At 38.8% G+C, this 22621-nt stretch overlaps 1 protein-coding gene across 1 annotated transcript in view; it reads left to right on the forward strand.

The window, feature by feature from the left end:
* The first annotated feature begins 9684 nt into the window (after positions 1–9684).
* The window catches only part of LOC149067596 (epidermal growth factor receptor kinase substrate 8-like), a 94522-nt gene continuing 81585 nt past the window's right edge, over positions 9685–22621 (forward strand). Inside the window, exon 1 of the mRNA XM_089252426.1 lies at positions 9685–10026. The gene's annotated coding sequence lies outside the window, so the exon portion shown is untranslated. The remainder of the gene's footprint in view (positions 10027–22621) is intronic.

Below are 22621 nucleotides of genomic sequence, written 5' to 3' on the forward strand. Positions count from 1 at the left end.
TTGGATCTAACGGCGGGCGTACCGGATGCGCACCCTGGGCCCCGACTTCTGAAGGACAAAGCAAAACCCCAATCTTTTCTAATTGAAGGGGCCCATTATTTTTTCCTACGCCCTGGCCTCAGGGTATTTCATACCACCGTTCTTAAAAACCCACAAAGTGAGTACAATAAACATTTACTGATGTACAGCAGTGGTTCTCAATCTATTCTGACTCGCTGAGCCCTTTCCAACGTATAATTTCTATGGCAGAGCCTCGAGTTTAGCTCGAGGAGCCCTTTTTAGTATATAACTTATATGGTGGAATCCTTCAGAAATTTTTATTTATTTATTAATCAAATTTACTGATTTATTTTACTTTCCTCGAGCTGCGGCGGAGCCCCAAGGACTCCGCGGAGCACCGGTTGAGAACCGCTGATGTACAGGATTTGCAAAGATTAATTCATAATCATGACGGTTGAAAGGGATTTCCATAAGTATCAGTGAACCTAGACAAATGTCATAATACCATTTCACAGTCAAAAATACACCGCTGTCTCCATCGTGCATTTTCCCCAGCAATGACTAGAGTGTTTTTTTTTTTTAGATCTTTCCTCAGAAATGATAGTGGCCATTCATTTCAAGAAGCATAGAATGTGTGTCACTCATTCAAGGAGATAACTCTTTGCCAATCAAAGGAGATCCAATTTTTATATATTGCCTTACAAATTAAAGCCACTTGTATGGAAGCAACTTCATCACCATGAGTACAATGACTATCCATCTGCTTTGAAGCACCAGACGCAATGGGGTTCGCTACGTTGACATTTTAGACAAAAGTCTAATAACTAAGTAGTTGATTTGGATAATAGATTGCTCAACTATTGTATGTCGCTCGGTCCTCAAGCACCTTCTTAGCCGACGTTCACCTCTCACATCAACAACACTTGGTATTGCACTGCCTTTACTTTGGTTAATCCCAGTGGTACCATTAGTCTAGTTACGGTATTGTAGTACTTGAACGACACCAACAACCGAATATTTCACAAACCGCCCACACTCAAACATACTGAGATGCTCGGCTGGAAATCTAACAATTGTTCTTTTTTCTTAAATGGGGAATTATACATAAATAGTATATGAACAGAGACTAATGACTGATGCATTTTCAGAATATTTACATTTTATTATGTAATTACGAATTACATATTACGTATAAATATTCACACCAAGCCAGCTCACGACGCTTGTCTTATTTCAATAACTACTTACAGTTCATGTCGAAAATACTGCTCACATGGTGGTCACAATCAGGGACTCAACTAGAAACGAATATTTACTCTGTCACCCTGCACCAGTATCCATTTTGGCATCCCTCTGTTTTCGTAATTTAACGAAAAGCATTATACTCAGGGCCCTTCCTGATCCAGCGCCCGGTTCAACAGATCCCCCTCTCTCACCTAGTTTTGCGGCCCTTGTCACAATAATATGATTCGACCAACGTAATATGGACAAAATTCTACCAAGAATCAATTGCTGCTACTCCTGATTTGATAACGGTAACAGAGTAATGAGCTATCAGATATCCAAGTGGAGAGACAGTTTTCATTCCACTGGCGTTTGGACGCAATATTACGTCCCTGATCGTAAAGGGGTTAAACCAGAAACTGTACAACACAGATTTGCAAAATGTAAGACTCTTAGAGAGGCTAGCGGACTCATTGTCCTCCATCTTGGAGCGGCAAAATCATTTTTTTCTTCACTCGTCTAATCCTTGAAAAACGCAGAATAGGGAACACTGATAGAATATAGTGCTAATACTTACGTCACACTTCACTCAAAGATGGCGGATAAATCAGCCTGAGATTTCAAGGAGGCCTAGTAAGATGGTTGTTCTGTCATGTAAGTGCCGCAACTAGATGCTTAGTCAGCCGCGGCAAAAACGGATTTTGGTGCCCCCTTGACACGTTGAAGGAGAGGTTAAAGTGTGAAATTCACTAATTTTATACACCGTCTGATCCACTGCCCGGGGCACCAAATCCGCCTGCTTTCCATAGTTGCGGTCTTTCACTAGACAGCAATAACTTCTACTATATGAGCGAATTCTACCTCCGACAGAATATACGAATGGATGTTTTTGAGCTACGGAAATGGTAAAAGAAACACACAAGCAGTCAAGGCGTCATAACATGCAGCAGTTTATGCAGCTTCTGTAGCTATGGCTTTGGGAAGGAAAATTGTTACATGCAATTTTAGCGACTCACGCCAAAAAATATAGAAATATGGGGAAAAAAGGTTCTAAAATAACACCAAGATTGAGAGGGGAAAATTTTTCCATCCCCCCCCCCCCCCACACACACACACACACAAAACTTCAGCTTTATTACAGTAGATCATTTTTTTCTAACTAAAGCCGGTTAGGGTTCCTCTAAACTTCAGGCTGACTTATTCATCATCTTTGAGTGAAGTGCGACGTCAATATTATCACTATAGCCAGTTTCTGTCCCCTATCCGGCTTTTTTTTAATGATTAGGCGTCACTTTGAACAAAAAACTGGTTTAGCTTCTCCAAGATGGAGGACGATGATTCTGTCCATCTATTCAGGCACATTAGAGCTGAAGTTGCATACACCGTTACCAGACGTTCTCCTTTAGGAGAACATGTCTTCCTTTATAATGTCATTTCCAGCATCCTCTTATATTTCGGAATTTTCTTTCCCTGGGAAAAATTTATTTTCCCACTTTGAAACATATGCCTCTTCATTGATATGAATGTTTTTGTTTTTTTCCCACACGCCAATAGCCGTCGAATTTTCCAGAACTTTTTCTCGCCTCAGCCAAAAAGAACAACGCTCTAGAAAGCAAAAATGGCTTCTGAGGGTAGAGAAAGAAAACCTCTCGCCTTGCTCCATGCAAAGTAATCAAAATGACCGGACTATGTGAACAATTATAATATAAGCGAAGGGAGATGGATTGCTATTTGCTTTGTTTTTTAGCGGTTCTGTTTTAGTTGAGAAAATTATTGTGTGGTGGAGGGATTTTTTTCTGTTTATACATCGGCGCCATCTGTTGTGGAAATTATGAAAAGTGACGTCGCCAAGGTTGCGTGCGCAAGCGTCCTCTTAGGGAGAAAACTGACCAATCCCCAAATAGCGTCTGATTTTAGTCGCGCGAAGGGGGGGGGGGCACTCAAACAGGACAGACACCAAGACTTACCGTTGATGCTGTTGATGGTTCCTTAGAGGAAACACATTTGAGTATTTTTTAGGATAGATAAAAAATAGCGTGGCCTATCCTGGCGGCCAAAGATAGGAAATAAGAGAAGAATGATAGGATAGAGTCAGTTGTCCGTTATACGTGACGTGCTGCTGCTTCCATCCGTTATGGCGGGGCAAACGCCCGTTAGTCCAGTGAATGTCCGCTTATGCGTTCACTATTGTACTGTTTTCACTATTTGTCCTTATTTCATCACACTTGATTGAAAAACAAGAGCTCAAGAATTATACATCCGTTCAGTATGCTATCCAAACTATCTCTGGATTTTACCTCGCGATGAAAACAAACCGGCTTGAAAGAGTCACGTACCTCGTTGTCTCGCTGCCCGGGTATGTAAGGCGCAGAACAAAACAGTACATTTGTTTTCGACGCTCGCTCGTACCTCTCCGCTCACATCTCCAGTATGTGTTCGGCCTTTTCCTAATCCGGTAAATGCATAACACCCTTCATGGCGAAGGTTTTCCCCTCCGTAATTGTGTGTGAAAGGTGTTTTTTTCTTTCTCTAGTAGTAACAATCGTTTCGGAAATGAAATTTCCCTTTTGATCCTCCTGAAGTGAGCCAGATCAGCACCTTCCAGAGATAGAAGGCCTCTGCACTGTTTGCCGTAAACGTCATTCAGATTACCTAGCAAGTTTGCCACATTTTTAAAAAACACAGCATCCTATTTCGTTTATTCTTATTTTGGCGTAGAATCTTCATGATTGGCTCACAAATACCGCATAGTGATTGGATATGGGGCATAGAAATCGCCAATTTAGAGCCCGATCATTTCTTTTCCTCACAATTATGATATTGGCACGAGCAGTGGATTTTTTTTCCTGAATATTCTGAGGGAAAATGGACTACTTACTGACGTCACAAGCGGAGTGCGGATGCCTTCTATCTCTAAGAGGTGCTGGCCAGATTCAGAGACACCGACATGAAAAAAACATTGTGGGGGGGGGGGGCTGAAAGTTGCTGGCCGCCCCGTATATACGGGACTCAAGCGGGTACGTAGGATAGGGAAGATGCATTGCGCTGTTTTACAAATATTATTTGGGGGGGGGAGGCTCAGGCCCCTTACAAAATTTATTGGGGGGAAGGGACTCAAATAGCCTCAGCCCCTAGTTTCCGTGCGCCTATGGCAAGGTTGCCATATTTTACAGGCTTCTAAATTGGGGTAATGCATACATGTACCGAATAAGTAAGCGGATTGGGTTTTATAATATATGTAAGTGATATATAATTATAATATTTATAATATATAATGTTTATAATAAGAATCCCGTTATAACGAACGCCAAGATACCGGAGGAATCACTTCGTTAAAACGAGATTTTCGCTATAACGGTATTCGTTAAAATGGTTAAAACAGGATTCGACTGTATATATAAGTAAAAAAGCTTTGGGTTTTCATTGTAAAAATTGTTTGCCGTAATGTTGTACTATCGTTATACTATATATCACCCGTCTCATTCCGGTGGTGGAGTTCTGGGACAGCCTGTATTTGTATGTGTTACTACCAAAGCCTAAATTGACTAATTCGCAACAGAGCCGGCCACTTTGCAAGTTGCCCAATTTCGTTAAATATTTACCTGGCCAGTTCGCGAAGTGGCCGGTGATCCCTGGCCAAAATCGATAACAAAAGACATGGTTCGGGATTATAATCAAGTTGGCGTATTTTTTCTTGATAATTATGTCCGCGTTAGTTATGGCAACCCAGCAAATCGCACTCACGATGCAATAATCATTTTCCCCTCCAAAATTTGCCAGAGAAATGCTCTGAAGACATATATCACACGTTGGCGATTAAAGAAAATGGATTTGGCTCCTACCGGGCCGTCTTACATCACCACATCGAGCTTTAGCCAGGTATCCCCGGCCACTTAGTGAATTGGCAGATGAAAATCCAAATCATTTCTGCACTCCGGACTTTGGATAAAACGCTTGGCCAATTGGTGAAGTGGCCAGCCCAGTTGACCCGGCCAATGTCCGAAATTCGGCTTTCGCCGCCCGTATATGTCGATCACTAAGATATCTATATTCAGATTCCTTTAATGGTTAGGGTTGCCATAGCTAACCATAATAATTATGGTTAGCTATAGCTAATTAAACTGAAGAGCCAAAAAAACTGGTACAGGCATGCGTATGCAAATAAAGAGATATGGAACCAATCAGAGTACGGCGCTGCTGTCGCAACGCCTATGTAACACAACAAGTGTCTGGCATAGTTGTTAGATCGGTTACTGCTGCTACAATGGCATGTTATCGAGATTTAAGTGAGTTTGAACGTGGTGTTATAGTCGGCGCACGAGGGATGGGACATAGCATCTCCGAGGTAGCGATGAAATTTGGATCTTCACGTACGACCATTTCACGAGTGTACCGTGAGTATCGGGAATCCGGTAAAAAATTAAATCTACGACATCGCTGCGGCCGGAAAAAGATCATGCAAGAACGGGACCAACGACGACTGACGAGAATCATTAAACGTGACAGACGTGCAACCCTTCCGCAAATTGCTGCAGATTTCAATGCTGGGCCATCAACAAGTGTCAGCGTGCGAACCATTCAACGAAACATCATCGATATGGACTTTCGGAGACGAAGGCCCACTCGTGTAACCTTGATTACTGCACGCCACAAAGCTTTACGCCTCGCCTGGGCCCGACAACACAGACATTGGACTGTTGAGGACCGGAAACACGTTGCCTGGTCTGACGAGTCTCGGTTCCAATTGCTTCGAGCTGATGGACGTGTACGGGTATGGAGACAACCTCATGAATCCGTGGACCCTACATGTCAACAGGGGACTGTTCAAGCTAGTGGAGGCTCTGTGATGGTATGGGGCGTGTGCAGTTGGCGTGATATGGGACCCCTGATACGTCTAGATACGACTCTGACAGGTGACAGCTACGTAAGCATCCTGTCTGATCACCTGCACCCATTCATGTCCGTTGTGCATTCCGACGGACTTGGACAATTTCAGCAGGACAATGGCAGAACAATCCCCACACGTTCAGAATTGCTACAAAGTGGCTCCAGGAACACTCTTCTGACTTTAGACACTTCCGCTGGCCACCCAAATCCCCAGACATGAACATTATTGAACATATCTGGGATGCCTTGCAACGTGCTGTTCAGAAGAGATCTTCGCCCCCTCTTACTCCTACGGATTTATGGACAGCCCTGCAGGATTCATGGTGTCAATTACCTCCAGCACTACTTCAGATATTAGTCGAGTCCATGCCACGTCGTGTTGCGGCACTTCTGCAGGCTCTCGGGGGCCCTACACGATATTAGGCAGGTGGACCAGTTTTTTTGGCTCTTCAGTGTATAAATGCTCATAATTATCACAGAAGAATATGCCAACCTGGCGATGACCCCGAATCATAGAGATCGATATAGGGATGTATAGAGATCGGTATACTGTATAGGGGTCGGCGAAAGCCCGAATTTCGGGCATTGTATCATATTTTTTCACACAACATATAAAATCAGAAAAAACACTTTTTGCGTGAGCTTCTTTTATATTACTCGTTACATCATTGGGGTTTGAGAACATACTTGAAAATTGCGGTCATTATTTTTAGCCACACTCTTCGTGTAAAGAATAGCTCTGCCGAGTATACTGAAGCACTAAAGCAAAACGTTAATTTTTTTTCTGAGTTACTTTCATGATTGTGACTGCGATAAATCATGCCAAAGTTGTTGATTTCTTAACCCCTTCGCTTACAAGCTACTGGCAAGAAATTTGGATGATCTCTATTTGACGAATCCGTGATAAATATGGTAACCTTGTTATAACCTAACTGCACGCATAGGCGCCGGAACCCAGGGGCTGAGGTCATTTGAGTCCTTAATAAATTTTGTGAGCGGGGGGGGGGCTGAGCCTCTCTCCCAATAATTTCTGAAAAACACAATGCAATGCACCTTCCCTCTCCTGTTTACGTGCTTGAGTCCCGTATATACGAGACGACCAGCAACTTCCATCCTCCCCCCAATGTTTTCTTCATGTGAGAGATTCTGACGGCACGTTAGAAAAAGGAAAAGAAAGAAAAAAGAGAGAAGACACAAAAAAAGAAGGGGGGAAGAACAAATGAAAGAGAAAAACATTATAATAGATAAGTTGATGAGAGAGTCATACGAAGTAGATTTCTCTTTTCTCTCTCACCCTACCTGTTTTCTTTAGCTCTTATATGTACAGTAGAGCATCGATTTTCCGAAACAATTGATGACTGGGTGTGTTCAGATAACTGATTTTTCAGATAGCTGATCATTCACGGAAAGAAATAGAACCAGTGTCATAGAAATACGGAAGCACAATATGCAACAAAAAAAGCAGTGATAATAAACACAAAACTATATATTTTGCATCACACGTCTTACAAATAATAGAGCACTGACTAACCTAGTGACAAATTCAAAAATCCCCCCCCCCCCATTAAAGTACCCCTGTATTTTAGGAAAAGAAGTCCAAAACTTTCTTTTGCAGCAGTCGTTAGTGGAACTTCTACATGTCGCGAAAATTTGAATTTGCCGACTGGAACGCTTTTGGCTAACCGATGTTTCAGTTTATCGATATTCGGATAATCGCTGCTCTACTGTATATAGTAGAAGGATACATCATATGTGGAAAAAAAAGGCACTAATGGAAGTATAGAAATAAACGGAGGTAAAGAGAACTTTTCATAGGGCTACAACAAAGCTTCGTGATGATGAGGAGAGAGGAAAGAAAACAGAGAACTAGTTTGAATCCATTCCACTGGCGTTTGGACGCAATATCACGTCCTAGATCGTAAAGTGATTGAAAATCGTATTTCATGAAATATTCTAATATAATTTTTCTTTGTATTTTTCTGTAATTTTGACCACCTTGACAGTAAAATGTCCCGTTTTTCCCATGATTTCAATGAAACCTACAAGAATTTTTATTCTTCATTGAATAGAAGAATTAAAATGATTTTTCCAACTAAAAATTTTTTTTGTTGGTATTTATTACATTAATATGAATATATCGATTTCACATATTTGTCATGTTATAAACTTTTTTTTAACTCATTTCAATCCAATGCTATTTGCAGTAGTGCCCCATTTCACGCCATAAGTGAATTTTCTCCAATTTTAGCAACGATATCGTCCAACTCATAAATTATATCATGATAATTACGATTATAAATAAGAATATTCATCTCACTTATTTGTCATATTTTTTAACGCTTTATTTAGTAGAATTCATTTCTATCCACTACGATTTGCAGTAGTGCTTCACTTCCTGCTATTGATAAATATTTGGCAATTTTATCAATAACTAGCAAGTTTTCTTGCATAATTTTTGGCGAAAACTGGAGACTTATGAAGATTTTGACAGCTGGATGATGCGAAGATGAATTAAAGAAAGAAAATATTAGATAAAAATTTAATCTGTCGCTGCGGGAAATCGAATCCCCATCCTTTTATTTTCCAGGTGAGCGTGCTAGACCACTACCCTACAAAGGCAACGAAATTCTTTCCTCAGAGTTCGTGTACGATGAACGGAACCGTACATAGATCGGACATAGCTCGGGACAAAGCTCTCGTTGCTCACATTGCCACTAGATGGCGACTTATCCGAAGATGATGTCACTTGAAGTAAAACCCCTAGAAAATATATAAAGATGTTATTTAATACGAAGGTTTCAACAGCTAGCTCATGGCTGACGCAACTCAATTAGCATCGAGTCAGCATGGCTGGCTGGAGAGGAGATTGACCGCATATTTTAAGTGGCCATACATCCCGTATTTCCCAAGACATCCTCGAACTTTCACGTAATTTTGGTCGTCTCTCTACTTTTGCTCATAAAAACTTCCCGGTTTTCCCAGTATTGTCAACGAAGCCCCTCTCTCTCTCTCTCGCTACATGAATTTTTCATTCTTCATTTGAATCAATGATAAAATAAAATAAAACAATAAACGTTTTATTTTGTGAAATTCATTTTAATCTACTGCAATTTGCAGTAATGCTTCGTTTCACGTTGGGCCGTCTTATGAGCAGCATAGGCCTCGGACCAAGAGATTTTTTTTAGGCTCTACTTCAACAAATCCTCGAAAAATTAACTACTCATTTTGCTGAGGCATCTCTTCTCTTGAGGCCCAATTGAAGGGCTCCGATGCGTTAAGACGGCCCTGGTTTCACTCCATTGTTATTTATTCGGTTATTTATGCAACTATTAGCAACTTTGCTCACTTTGGCGTCATTTTTGGCAAGAAGTTGTGATGTTCCGTATTTTCCGTATTTGGAATTCCAATATTTTCTTGCGATAAATATGGTCATTTTATTAATACAGCCTACAGTGGATATCCATTACTTGACGAATTAAATAAAAGCTTTTATTTGTTGTAAATATTTTAAACATAAAAGGCATTCTGATTGGTTTATGCGAGCATTGTGTCATCGTTGTTATTTATTGGGGTGGGGAAAGAATAAATTTTTCACAGAGATTCGCTGTAAGGTACGCCTACGGCGAGGCAATGTAAAGCACTCATAGAGTAGAAACGTTGATAGAAATGCTTCCTAGCCCAGAGACGTGTATGTTTTATTTCGTTACCGTCTAAAAAAAGAACTCTATTATGATTTCAGTGCTGTTGCTTTTAGTGTAAATTAGTGTTTTGTTATCGCTTCTTTCCCACATCAATTCGTGGTAATCATTTTGACGGGATTTTATCCAATAAAGTTTGTCAACCAAGTACACCCTTAACACACACACACACCATGGAATGTCAATACTTCATGCACGTATTACCTGTTATATCAGAGTAAGTTTTTGTTTCGTTCTGATCTATCATTGTATTTCATTTCGTCCGCAGGGAACTGAAATTATTCATTTTAATTAGAATCAATCTCGTAATTACCATTCTACTGCCACTAGCATCAGGAAATCCATTTATTGGCGAGCTAAAAATCATTCGGCCATCAAGTATTGAATGTGTTAAATTTTAATATTCACATTATATGCCTTTGTATTGCTTCATCAATTAGTAGTATTAAATAGGTGATGGTAGCTTGTATTTAAGCGGGGCTTACTGAAAATTAATTTATTGTTATCAAATTTTTTGATACAGAAATAGTCTCAGATTACTGAAAACGTTGATCACCAAGTGCAGTCTTAAGACTGTTTATTCTGTGCCCTCCCCCATCTGACTAGAAATGGCTCTACCTATCATGTTTAGTCTCCGAAATCTCTAATCGCATATTATGAGGCTCCCCCTTCCCCAATAGGCCCATTAAGACAGCGCTGTGAACATCCTGAGCAAGCAACAATAGGTAAAATGAAGTATATGTGAGTGACTTTTATCTCCCAAGAAAAGACCCAAATTGAAAAATATTTACATTGAAAAATATACCAAATAAAGGCAGTTTCCATTTCATGAAATTTCTGATAAAGGAACTCATTCTTATCAAAGAAAGAGATTTGCTAGATATTAGTGGAGATGAACGACAGGAAAAAAAAAGTTGTCTCCACTGGTAAAAATTATTGACTATTCCTGCAGAGTAAACATGCATAGCCTAATAGCTTGATGTGTTGACATAGGCAGACATAGACTTGGAAAAGCCGGGGGGGGGGGGGCAACAAGATGATAATATCAATTCATATGTGCAAAAAATACCACAACAGACAAAATGTCAAAAATATATGCATCTACATCATATCAGTTGGCTCTGTCATTGATGCTGGGGAAGAGGGTACCCATATCTCCTCCCATGTGTGCTTAGGGGGATTTAGATGTTGCAGTCTCTATTTAACTTCAGAAATTGGATATAGGAGTGCAATATAGAAGCTCTGTATAATACAGAAGGAGCAGTTAAATGGTAAATTCGACTCCCCTTCTAGTCCAGCACCCGGAGCATCGGACTCTCCTGCTCCCCCAGAAGGAAAAATAACGTATTTCTTTTTTCTAACCTTATTCTTATTTATTGGAATAAGTTTTTTAATTCATTTGTCCTTTGTGTTTAATTTTATATATCCAGAGGTGTCACAAGTGTTTCAAACCCATGAATGCTCGACTAGAGTAGCCAGAGCAGTTATTTTGACGATTTTTGATTTTGAAAATATTATAATCTCGGCAGTATTTGATGTACATACTCTATTTTTGGTGATTTTCTATTATTTCTGTACTTATCTCTGTGTACAAAAATTTGAAGACATTGAAGGTTTTGTTTGGGAGATATACCATAGTTTAACGACCTAGAACAGCCAAGAGTAGTCATTTTGACTGCTGTATGTAAACTGTATGTTTTCTCCTTGTGGTGGGCATTGATGTATACTTTTGCTTTTAGGTTCATCACGACCACAGAAAACATTGCTACCGCAGGGAGTCCCCCATCAAGGGGTTAGTGCACCAACCGCTCGATGAGTATAAAAAATAAGCCTGCTGTTCGGAATCAGCTATAAATTGTAGGCCGTGGTCTAATTAGCCCTTGTGTGCAGAAAATGACCTGAGTGCGACAAAAATGATCAAATTGTAGGTTAATTCCCTGATGGCACTTGCAACACAACATATATTCACGAGTGACATACCAATAAGAAAAAATGCTATTCTCGTTGCATCATGTTACTAGGCAATCTAAAGAACCTATTGACAGGGACAGTATGTATCCACAATGAAAACCCTATATCTTATTGAGCTATAGCCTGTTATCAAAGTTGAGGAAACTTTTTTTTTTCTGATAGTTCACCTGTGTGTGTGGCAAGCTCAGTTTTTGTTTTGGTTTGACATTTCATAACTCTTCATGCCACCATCTGCTTCGAAAGCTTCCTAGGAAACAGGTTCATACACAGTGTGTAGAAATGGCTCTTAGAAAAAAGGATATATTAGAACAAAGTAGTCTAATTTTATCAATGCTGAATGATATATCGGGCAATAAATCTGAGGCTGAGGAGACTTACGATGCAAACTCATAATTTTCAAACTCAAATCATAATTTTTTGCTATATCCACCCAAAAGAGAAAGTAGTGATTTTGGAAGTGACTGGTCTGAATCAGATAATGCTGACGAAAAAGAAAGACAAAGATGTATTTTTTTTTAAATTGTATATTTTTCATAAGTTAATTTGTAGTATGAAATTTTAATAGTGCCATAGTTTTTCCTCTATAGCAGTGCCGTCTTAAGGCATGGGCCCACCCGAGCATGGCCCTGGGGCCTCACAAAAATGAGATCAGGTCAAAATTTTCTAGGATTTTCCAGGTAGGGCCTCCAAAAAACCACTTGGCCCGAGGGCCTATGATACTCTTAAGACGGCCCTGCTCGATAGTGCAAATTCACAGTGGTATAATAGCATGTCATCCATAATGTGCATGAACAACTAAATAAAGTGAATGAACATCATCAAATGGAAAATATTTTTTCTTGGTAAATCGTAAATCTTGTCCACAGTTACCCTTTAATTTTTCATATTTATAGTTAGAAAGTTGGACTGCATGCATAAGAAAATGCAAATTTCTTCAAAATTAACAAATTAACCATGAATAATGCTTGTTATTTTTTATTGTAAAAATTTAGTGTAATTAAATATATTGCACTAAAAAGAAGCAGCAGTCAAAATGACTGCTAGCAGCGCTTTTAGGTGTAACGTATAGTCCGGTCCTTCTAGTGTTAATATTGATTATTATTTTTATTAATGTTGTGAGTTGCTCAGCTCTATGCTACAAAATATTGTGGTTGCTGGAGCAGCTCCCCCCACCCACTCTTATGGCATTGACACAGACTCTGACACAGTTTTACATGTCTTGCATTAGAAATGCCGCATCAATCACTCAAGTAAAATGCTTTACCTCTTTTCATAAAGTATCTTTTCCAATTTTTTAGTGGCAAGGTTCCTACCTTTTAAAGGTATTAAAATGTTTCATTGAAACATCTCATTATTTCAATGACACATTGATCAATGTGTCATTGATCAGGTTTGCAAAATATCTTTTCCCAATTTTGTTAAATCACATTATCTTTATGACAAGAAATGAACACGAAGCTCCTGACACATACAGTCAAACACGAAAATTGAATTCCATTTAACCATTTTTTTTTCTGAAATTCTAGTGAAAATAGAAGTAAAACCCCTGTTTAACTAATTAAAAACCTTGATATAATGAATATTTTTTTAACTAGCAATTTTTTTCCTTATTTCTTATCACCCAAAACCACAATCCGAAGATTTGACATCCCAGGAATTGACCTTCAGCCCTTCTTTAGAGACAAACAAATGAAGGGGGAATAGGAGTCTGCTCCTTTTTGAGTAAAGGAGACAATAAAGCCATTCAGAATGTATGTGGAAAGTTTACAGCAATCCGTGTAACACCAATACTATAAAACATTGTACTGTCCTCATGTTTAGATTTCAGTAAAAAAATAAAGTAACTTCAAGTTTGTGCTATGTCTTGACAAGTAAAGAATGAGGGGCCATCCCATCTGAATAGAAAATGATTTTCAATTTGTGAAAAAATAGAAAATGACAATTTCGACAGAATTTGATTTTTAAAAAATGACAGACGTATCAAACTTCTATCAAGCAATTTTTCATGCATTCTGCCTTTATTCTTAAGTTGTTGTTTTTTTCAATTGTTGTCAGAAATAAGTTGTATCAGCAACCCCAAAGTAAGTATTTAAAATTTGCCGTTCTGATTGTGTTTATGCTCCTGATCAATATGACCCTGATGTAATGTTTTCTTCGATTTAAAGAATAAAATTGTCAATTTCCTCTGATTTGTTAAAGTGGGATTCAAGTGTAAATACTAATGATGTCTAAGTTATCTATCAAGTCACATTTTCTTGGTGGCGAAAGATGAACGTAGAAGATTCTGGTTTTAACATCGCTATTCTCCTGGTAACAATAAATAAACCTCTTAGTGATAAATAGTTCAGGAAATGATCATTGAAGCTGCTGTAAAATAATTGTTAATGATGTTTAGAAAACAGAAGCAGAGGAAAATCATCAAGAGAATTTAATTGGGTTGCCAAGCAAACTGCTGTTGAGTGGATGAGAATTGAAAAATATAAAATGAATATAAATTTGCACATTAAAATAAAAGTAATGATTTAAACAATATGAAAAATAGAACAAGATAAGAGAAGTAATAATTTCACAAAACATCTGTTTTTAGAAAAAAAAAACAAACCTATAGCTAAGATGTCAAGAGAATGTTGATTATAAATGGTCGATAAGTACCCCAAAAAAGACATGCAGCTTAGCCTATGATTTCGAAGAGTATATATTGTTCCACCTCTAATATGAAAGAACTCTAATTAGTTTTCATCTAGTGATATTGTTCTTATTTTTAACATGCACATTTCTGTTGAAATTAAAATAATACACCATCTATTATTGTTGTTTATAATGCGCTACTGCAGTAGACCTTCCAAATCCTGCCTTGCGTTAATCCAAAGTTTTTTAGTCAGGTTTTCTTCGAGCATAGAACAGGAAAACACTTAATTGTATGTCTTGGCTGGACAAATCCCAGGCACCAGGTCGCCATGGCAACTTGAAAATTGGTATTGCCGCCTAAAATTTTCTAAATGTGGTTGATAAATTGGAGTAAATTTCTAAATTGAAGTCTAAGGTGGACACACAATTTTCTGATTTCGTTATGCCAAGTCTTTTAGCATAGAGAAAAAAGTAAACAAAAACATTTTAGGGTCATTTTTTTAAGCAAAATACCTTGGCCCTAAGAAATTTGGCTGGCATCTAAATATTTTTTTTGTTGGTCAAGCCCAGATGCATGTCTGTATGGAGAAATTCATATTATTTAACCCTTTAAGTGGTTTTTAAAATTTTCCTGGTCCACATTATAACTGCCACATTGGAAGTAAAAGCATGTTAAGGCTCCGAGATATCTTGGGGTGAATGAAATGAAGCAGATCACATTTGACGAGATATCTCAGGATTGCCACTGAAAGGGTTAAATGAACTCTTACAATTGACTTCTAATAATCCGGTGATTTTGATAATCTGGCACACTCTGATCTGATAAATGCAGATTAACAAGAGTCTACCATACTGTGACTAGTACTGTTTTTAATACAGTAGGCTCTCCATAATCCGGCTAAGTGCTATTTCCGGCCCGTCTAGTAATCCAGCAGTTTTTTAACTGGGTTTTCTTCTAGCATTAGAAGAGAAAAACATGTCACTCTGCATGTTTTGCCGCACCAGTTTATATCTGTTCCAGACTTTTCCACGAAGCTGGGCTGGATGAGATCGTGACAACAGGATAAGTCCAGTGGCAAAGTTCTGGTGTCATTCATTCGCACCAGTTTATATTATTTAAATGAGTTTTTTCAATTGACTTCCAGTAATTCAGTGATTTCAATAATCCTACACACTCTGATGTGTGCCAAATTAGCGAGAGTCTACTGTAATAACAAAAATGCACATGTTAAAAGCATGAACAGTATTATATAACTAGATCAGTGGTTCCCTAAGTGGGTGATATTCTCTGGGAAGGGAAGGGGGCTGGACACACAGGGTGGTATAACAGTAGACACAATAGTGGGTTTTCTTACTGTCTGTTGTCTAAATTTTCTCCTTTCAGATTTTGTCAAACCCAACATGATTTAAATTTCCAACTTGACAAAAAAAAAAAAAAAAAGAGGATTTTTTTGAAATTTCTTTAGAGTATAAAACTGAAGAGAATTGATTTTTGGAGTTAGTTATTTTTGGATTACAGTGAGGCCAATGCTTCCCAAATGATTATATTCTGCTCAGGGGCTACGCAGGACCTGCTTAGGGAGGAAGGAGGGCACTTTTTCTCAATTGGATTAAATATACCACAATTTTTTTTTTATCGGGTCCGCGTGGAAGGGTCACCCCCCCCCCCCCCACCCAGGGTGAATCTCCGTATTTCTTGATTCCAAAAGTTGGCACGTCTGACCATATTTAATGTAATCGAGTTCTAGAATAAATATTTTATACCCATGAATATATATATCTACTCTATAATATAAAATCACAAACTCGAAAAGGGCCTGTTGCTAAGCAACCGAGTGACGGAAATCTGTTACGTTTTTGTGTTACGGAAGTCCGTTACGATTTTGGGTCAAGTATTCATTTAACTCTAGCACATATTGGGACCCATTTGACCCATCGGGACCATGTTATGTGCAAGTACCGAGAGGCTCCCATATCCTACAGCAGGGCCCTTAGGCTGGAATTTAGATGGCGAGCCCCCAAACCAGCTTTTCAGGGCCCCTCTGTGGTTAATTTATAGTGTGAAAAATCAAAAAGTGATAAGAATCGTTCTGGTCCTGTCAGCCCTGCCCTTGTGTGGGGAGGGGGGTCATGCCGAGAGGTATGTATAATATACATATAACAACAGTGCTCCCAACACACAGGGTCGGGGTACCCGGGGGGGATTGTACGTATACCTTCATGGGAAAGTTAAAAGTTTTCATTTCCAGGGGCCCTTGATGGATCTCATTGTTTTCTTGCTGCTTTAACGTTGAAAAATTTGCGATAGCGGAAGCACAAGATATATCCAGTCTGGGGGCTCCAAAAAAATTGCGAATTCGGTAACGGGTAGTTGCGTGGGTGGTCCTGGATTTTATTCGTTGATAAAACGAATACGAATGAAAATGTTTCACGGCAATCGCAGCGGGGGATGACCTCAGCGGATGCCCGAGATAAAGACAGTCTGGGGCCCCATTAAAAGTATGCGAATACAACGGGCAACTGATTGGGGGCCCCTAGCTTTTATTCATTGGTAAAACGAATACAAATGAAAATTTTTCATGGCACTCGCAGTGGGGGATGACCGACAAGCTTCCAAGTCGGGGGCCCCATGTTTACAGGTTTCATTTTGGGGCTCTGGATGAATCTGATTCTTTGTTTTTTAACATTATACAATTTGCAACAGCGGAAGACCGAGATAAATCCAGTCTGGATTCCCCACTAAAAATCTGCGTATTGTGTTCCCGCTACTGGATGTGGGGCCCTGGATTTTATTCGTTGCAAAATTGAAAAAAATGAAAAATTTTCGTGGCCCCTTACAGGGGTGTGTCCGACAAGCTTCCAGGTCAGTGCTCCATGGGAATGTTGATAGGTTCTAATTCGGGGCCCCTGGATGTATCTCATTGATTTTTGTTGTTTAACATTGTAAAATTTGCAACACATCGGTAGCCCGAGATATATCCAGTGTGGGCCCCACTAAAATTCAGCGAATTGAATCTGGGGCCCCAGTTTCTGGGGGTGCTTGATGAATCTCATTTGTTTTATGTTGCTTTATCATTATTTTTATTAAAATTCGCTTCTTCAGTAAGCTGGTGCTTTCACACGTCTCTTTCCATAGCACGCTGATGAAGTGGGACGAAATAAACAAGATATGTTGTGAAGAGAGGGGGGGGGGTTGGCCGCCAAAGGCGGCAGGGGGGGCAGAGCCCCCTAGTATATACATATATTTCAAACATGCAAAAGTGCATACTTTACTGCAATAAGTTTTACATTAGCATTTCGCTACTTTGAGAACAAAAAATGTCCTGTAATCTAAAAACATGAATAAATTTTATTCCCCCTTTAATGAAATCTTTTGAGGAAAGTATTTGATTTTCAGAGAAAATGTTACTGCTTTTAAATGTTCCATCCCTGCAGTCTTATACACACATTTTGCTAATTTTATATTTAATTCTTCTTTATCTGACTTGTCTACTCCGCAGATTATGCACGGGAAATTACGGTATAGTTGCAGGATTTTTGTGAGAAAATTACTTGACTTCTGCGTTTTCAAGGTTGGCAGGTCTGCCCTTATATTAATATCAGGGCCGCAACTGTGGGGCGAGGCGGGGAAGCAGCCGGGTCTGATGCCCGGGCGCTGGACCAGAAGGGGTGCGCAATTCACCCTTTTGTGATTTTTCAACAATACAAGGGGATGCTAAAATACATGCTTGCCCCGTGTTACCGCGATCTATGTTCTAAAGTTGGACGTGTTTCTAAAGCTCCGTTTACATAAAAAATGAAAAGATCTGGTGAGAAACTGATATCCAGGAGATTTTCGCTATAACTCGTTTACATAGCGTTTAGTTTATGTCGGTATTTCTGCCCCCCCCCCCCCGTTTTCTTTAAGTCATCACTGGTCATGTGTTTTGAGTCTAAGACGGCTGACGGTTGTTTTTCGTGGCGTATAGGATTTTAGGGGATTAAGTAGGTGTGAATCACCAATCCTCCCCAAAGGCTAACCACACTTATACGGTTCAGCTGCTGCGGTTGAACTTATCAGCAACCGCGGAATTTTGTGTGGAACACACACTACTTTCTTTCAAACCGAGCACAACTCGGGTCTATCACCATCTATGGGCAATTTATTACCTAGTGAGTTGTGCCGGAAATGTAACTGTGTGTGTACCTAACGGTCTGAGTGCGTATGTAGTGTTTGATTTTTTAGTGCTGCTAACACTACTGTTAGCTTTTAATGTCACGTGACATCTTGTGATTGGCTAAATTATTTTCGTCAAGCTGAAGTTGGTTACGGTTAGCATGCAAATTCGTGCTCATAAAGTGCATTGCAATTAAAACCCCTCTTAATGGTCACCTCTCTTTTACGGCCAAATAACAATTTCCAGTTGTATAATAAAAGTATGTACTTTAAACCCTGATTAACGGTCACCCCTTTTTTACGGACGAATTTTTTTGTCCTGTTGGTGTCCGCAAAAGAGGGATTTTACTGTATATACTAATAAAAAATTTCAGATAATGAAATTATTTAATTTTTTGTAACAATATCTTCCGTTTGAAACTAATTCGGAGTTGAAGAAAGACAGCCTACAAGTTAACCCATTTTTGACCGCTCTTACAATTCGTGACCAAATCGCACAATTTTTTGATATATGATGACTTGATATTCAAATAACATGTTTGAAGCGTCAAAAAATTGGACATGCATTTTTTGTAATTAAAGTAAATTTCCAATTAATTAGACTTCTAATTAATAGAACTTGATTATCTTAGTTCAATCATAATAATTAATTATAGTTTTGGGAAACCCCATGTACCATGTGACAAAAAAAATCAAGGAAAAAATTTTCTCCGTTTTTAAAAAAAATTACCTATTTCTGTTGGTCAGGAAAAAAACAATTCGGATAGAAAATCGGAATGAAATTTCTGAAAATTTCATGTTTTAAAAATTTAAAAAAATCAAATCTCATTGTAAACAAATTAAAAAAAACTGATACTCAGACCTTTTAGTTGTTTTTTTTTCATTAGGGGTCATTCGAGTATTACCTCAGCATCGATGGGGGAGGGGGTTTCCGATTTGCTGACTTTTGACGACGAGGGGCTGGATGATGTTTACGTCATCAACCACCTTTATAAAAATATGAAATATTCTTAATGGCATCCTGAACTAACAATCTCCCTATTGATGTCTCCTAAAGAGCCACTTTAATGATCTCTAAATGTTTCGTGGATCCTTCAAGTGATCCAGAAATGTGTTTAGGCCGCGTAAGTGCTCTTGAACTGTGCCACGCATCATTCAAGTGATCCGTAATTATGGCGCGGATCACTTAAGTAATCTGGGAATGTGCCGGGAGTAACTTGAGTGATGTAGAGCCGCACTGGGGGTCGCTTAAGTGCTCTAAAACTGTGCCAACTGTCATTCAATGGATTTCTAAATGTGCCACGGATCGCTTAAATGTTCTGGGAGTGTATCGCGGGTCACTTAAGTGATCTGTGAATGTGCCACAGACGTACTTGTGTGATCTGAAAAATGTGGCACGGGCCTCCTAAACTCTGGAATTGTTGTGCCATGGGTCACCTAAGCGATCTGTAAATGTGCCGCTTAGTTCATTTTTACAAAATTAGGTTTGAGGGGGCAAGCCACATTTAGTCCACGGGACAAGGCTTTATCATTATATACCTTAGAGGGTGGTCACAATGAATTTCTTAAAAGGAAATTCTGAATTCTTAGCCTTAGAATAGCATTGAAATTAATAGAAATTGATTATATTAACATATAAAAGTATTTTCTTTTGAAATTTTAATTTTTTTTAAATATTTTTTGCATTTAAAAAAAATGATTTTTTGATCGTTCGGGACGGGCAGGAGCCCTCCTATGTCCCTCTGCTCGTGTACAGTCTCTGATCCCGCCAGTATGTGATAGGAGGTGGCAGAGCAGAGATGACGAAATTTTGTTGACAAGGTGGGGAGGGGGTCAGTTTTGCTGACTTTTGCTGACAAGGGGAAGGGGGTCAAAAATGGCTGAAAAATTGCTGACGTAATACTTGAACGGCCCCTTATAAAAAAACAACAGAGGCACATTCACATACGATACAAAAAGAATAATGAAAGCAAAACACACAGTGCAGCTCTTAGAGACATTCTTCCCCTGTTCATACTTATATTTGACTGAATGTTTCAAAAATTACATAGGTGTACGCAGAATTTTCTCGGGGGGGGGGGTTACGTTTTTTCCTGCAAAATAACGCTATAATCTTGGCTTCGGGGGTTAGAACCCCAACCCCCCCCCCTGCTTACGCCAATGAAAAATTAAGTATGGAATTTGCAAATATAAAAACGTTTTCCTTCCTCCAGATGTCCATGCGGCGCGGTAGCCCAGTCGATAAGATACTCGCTTAAAGTACCAAAAGAGTTTTAGAGGTGTTGCGAGTTCGATACCCGGTTCGTCCTTGTCAGAAAACTTTCCTGACACAGGCGTACAACAGAAACGGCGACATGACCGCAGAAAAAATTGCTACCGCAGGGAGTCCCCCCCCATCGAGGGGTTAGCGCACCAACCTCTCGATGAGTATAAATCGGCAATAAATTGTAGCTGTCGAATGGAACTGCATTCAGTTCCTCGAATGTGTCTTTTTCCCCTCATTTTTCTGGCAACAAGAGCAATTCCTTTGTCCAGTGCATCCGAAATCCCATCACCTTTCTTGTCAAACCACTTAATAGACAATGGAAAACAGCAACCGCAAGTCCAGCCGAACCGTAATAAGGACATAATGACTAATGATAAAGGATATATAGCAACTTTAGCTGCCTTTTTGTCCATACTTTGCAATTTTATACAATAAAACCTGCCAACAATGGCCAAACGGGACCAAAATTATAAGCCATTCTGTAATTCATTACGAATATAATTGACTACATACTCTAATAACTTTTAAATTTAATTAAAAGATTTTAATTTTTTTCCTTTTTAAATTTTTAAAATTATTTTAAATATTTTTTAAATTTTTAATCTTTTAATATTTTTAAACTTTTAGAACTAAATACTTCTATTAAACAACGTTATCCACGTACGGCGTTTACTCGGCCGGATTAAGACGTTTGAAGGCCCTAAGCACTTGAATAGCTTTGGTGCCCCCCTCACCCCCGATACCTACATATATATTTTACACGATATTGAGTCTAAACTTAAAAAAAAAAGTGAAATTTTATATTTCAGAAGTAACTAATCTAAGGATGGGATTTCACTCTAAAAGGTTTATGAAAGTTATTTTATAAAACTTTAAAAAAAGCAACTAATAAATTTATCGGTCACATTCGAGCAAATGCAACTGATCAGCTTATTGGTTGCATTTGTAAAATAATTATTATAAAGAATTATTAAAATTTACGTATTTTATTGTGGTGTATACCTATCCCTTTCTGTGCAACAGTTCATCCAGGGTGAATTTCTAGGATAAGTAAAACACGAAACTGAAAATAGAATCCTACTGCAATAAGGAAGCGTGCATGAACTACACAAGTTCACTAACTGAAGGATGTACCAAGACAAGAAACTACAAACAAGCTACTGAAATGGGCAAGGCACATATAGATAAGAAATATTAGTCGTAAATTTTATGATGCATTAATAAGAGAGAGTAAATGATGGTTGAGACATTTTCTTAATTATATGTAAAATTATAACATTTCGATGATATGAATGCGCTAACATAAAATAGCCGCGTCGTGAGCAACAATTTCACCCCAATCATCATCAGAATTACTATCACTAGAGCCTGATTAATTCATGTTCACCTCGGAATCTTTTTTTCAGATGTAGCTACACTTTTTCTGAAATTCTTTTGAAACATTTCATATAAAATGAGAGAGAAAGACTCGGCCAAAATAGAAAATGCATTAAAAATGCAGTACTCTCGGACGCCACTTTGAGTAGCTACTGTGAATGCTCGTGTTGCCTGTTACATCGGCATGTTTTATTTTCTTCGCGACCTGCGGCTGTTTCTGTACTTGTTTTCCGATTGAATAAATGTATTTTGGTTCGAGGCTCCATTGAAGTTATTTGTCTTGACGTCCACGATGACCTAGAAGTTTGGCGGTGGAATTCCCGACCTCCCTGTATAAGGTGCATCAGTATTCGACTATACTTCAATATCATGACTTAAGTTACGGTTATTGTTTCATAAAATAAGCTATGCTAA

Source organism: Pholcus phalangioides, unplaced genomic scaffold, assembly GCF_987345545.1.
Source record: "Pholcus phalangioides strain wild (caught in Gottingen) unplaced genomic scaffold, Ppha-v1.0 ptg000029l_1, whole genome shotgun sequence".
In the NCBI taxonomy this organism is placed as follows: Eukaryota; Metazoa; Arthropoda; class Arachnida; order Araneae; family Pholcidae; genus Pholcus; species Pholcus phalangioides.